The sequence below is a fragment of the Musa acuminata genome, unplaced genomic scaffold (assembly GCF_036884655.1).
Source record: "Musa acuminata AAA Group cultivar baxijiao unplaced genomic scaffold, Cavendish_Baxijiao_AAA HiC_scaffold_99, whole genome shotgun sequence".
NCBI classification, from domain to species: Eukaryota; Viridiplantae; Streptophyta; class Magnoliopsida; order Zingiberales; family Musaceae; genus Musa; species Musa acuminata.
Window position 1 is genome coordinate 2,501 of NW_027020378.1, and position 2,500 is coordinate 5,000.

Below are 2,500 nucleotides of genomic sequence, written 5' to 3' on the forward strand. Positions count from 1 at the left end.
CAGCACCCTGGAACCCCCCGGGTGGCACAGGGCTGGATGGGGCTTTCGTATAGCAGGGACGGTGCTGCCTCTCGCTTCGCTCGCTGTCCGCCGCTCGCCGCTCGCTCGTGCAGCCAAAAATGGCCAGTTTTGGCCCGTTTTTGGGCCGTTTTGGCCAGTTTTTGGCCTGTTCTTGCATTGCGCGGTGACCGTCGAGAGCGGAGCAAAACGTCAGCCATCTCAGCACCCTGGAACCCCCCGGGTGGCACAGGGCTGGATGGGGCTTTCGTATAGCAGGGACGGTGCTGCCTCTCGCTTCGCTCGCTGTCCGCCGCTCGCCGCTCGCTCGTGCAGCCAAAAATGGCCAGTTTTGGCCCGTTTTTGGGCCGTTTTGGCCAGTTTTTGGCCTGTTCTTGCATTGCGCGGTGACCGTCGAGAGCGGAGCAAAACGTCAGCCATCTCAGCACCCTGGAACCCCCCGGGTGGCACAGGGCTGGATGGGGCTTTCGTATAGCAGGGACGGTGCTGCCTCTCGCTTCGCTCGCTGTCCGCCGCTCGCCGCTCGCTCGTGCAGCCAAAAATGGCCAGTTTTGGCCCGTTTTTGGGCCGTTTTGGCCAGTTTTTGGCCTGTTCTTGCATTGCGCGGTGACCGTCGAGAGCGGAGCAAAACGTCAGCCATCTCAGCACCCTGGAACCCCCCGGGTGGCACAGGGCTGGATGGGGCTTTCGTATAGCAGGGACGGTGCTGCCTCTCGCTTCGCTCGCTGTCCGCCGCTCGCCGCTCGCTCGTGCAGCCAAAAATGGCCAGTTTTGGCCCGTTTTTGGGCCGTTTTGGCCAGTTTTTGGCCTGTTCTTGCATTGCGCGGTGACCGTCGAGAGCGGAGCAAAACGTCAGCCATCTCAGCACCCTGGAACCCCCCGGGTGGCACAGGGCTGGATGGGGCTTTCGTATAGCAGGGACGGTGCTGCCTCTCGCTTCGCTCGCTGTCCGCCGCTCGCCGCTCGCTCGCGCAGCCAAAAATGGCCAGTTTTGGCCCGTTTTTGGGCCGTTTTGGCCAGTTTTTGGCCTGTTCTTGCATTGCGCGGTGACCGTCGAGAGCGGAGCAAAACGTCAGCCATCTCAGCACCCTGGAACCCCCCGGGTGGCACAGGGCTGGATGGGGCTTTCGTATAGCAGGGACGGTGCTGCCTCTCGCTTCGCTCGCTGTCCGCCGCTCGCCGCTCGCGCAGCCAAAAATGGCCAGTTTTGGCCCGTTTTTGGGCCGTTTTGGCCAGTTTTTGGCCTGTTCTTGCATTGCGCGGTGACCGTCGAGAGCGGAGCAAAACGTCAGCCATCTCAGCACCCTGGAACCCCCCGGGTGGCACAGGGCTGGATGGGGCTTTCGTATAGCAGGGACGGTGCTGCCTCTCGCTTCGCTCGCTGTTCGCCGCTCGCCGCTCGCTCGCGCAGCCAAAAATGGCCAGTTTTGGCCCGTTTTTGGGCTGTTTTGGCCAGTTTTTGGCCTGTTCTTGCGTGGTGCGGTGACCGTCGTGAGCGGAGCAAAACGTCAGCCATCTCAGCACCCTGGAACCCCCCGGGTGGCACAGGGCTGGATGGGGCTTTCGTATAGCAGGGACGGTGCTGCCTCTCGCTTCGCTCGCTGTTCGCCGCTCGCCGCTCGCTCGCGCAGCCAAAAATGGCCAGTTTTGGCCCGTTTTTGGGCTGTTTTGGCCTGTTTTTGGGCTGTTCTTGTGTGGCGCGGTGACCGTCGTGAGCGGAGCAAAATGTCAGCCATCTCAGCACCCTGGAACCCCCCGGGTGGCACAGGGCTGGATGGGGCTTTCGTATAGCAGGGACGGTGCTGCCTCGCGCTTCGCTCGCTGTTCGCCGCTCTCCGCTCGCTCGCGCAGCAAAAAATGGCCAGTTTTGGCCCGTTTTTGGGCTGTTTTGGCCAGTTTTTGGCCTGTTCTTGCGTGCCGCGGCGACCGTCGTGAGCGGAGCAAAACGTCAGCCATCTCAGCACCCTGGAACCCCCCGGGTGGCACAGGGCTGGATGGGGCTTTCGTATAGCAGGGACGGTGCTGCCTCTCGCTTCGCTCGCTGTCCGCCGCTCGCTGCTCGCTCGCGCAGCCAAAAATGGCCAGTTTTGGCCCGTTTTTGGGCTGTTTTGGCCTGTTTTTGGGCTGTTCTTGTGTGCCGCGGCGACCGTCGTGAGCGGAGCAAAATGTCAGCCATCTCAGCACCCTGGAACCCCCCGGGTGGCACAGGGCTGGATGGGGCTTTCGTATAGCAGGGACGGTGCTGCCTCTCGCTTCGCTCGCTGTCCGCCGCTCGCCGCTCGCTCGCGCAGCCAAAAATGGCCAGTTTTGGCCCGTTTTTGGGCCGTTTTGGCCAGTTTTTGGCCTGTTCTTGCGTTGCGCGGTGACCGTCGAGAGCGGAGCAAAACGTCAGCCATCTCAGCACCCTGGAACCCCCCGGGTGGCACAGGGCTGGATGGGGCTTTCGTATAGCAGGGACGGTGCTGCCTCTCGCTTCGCTCGC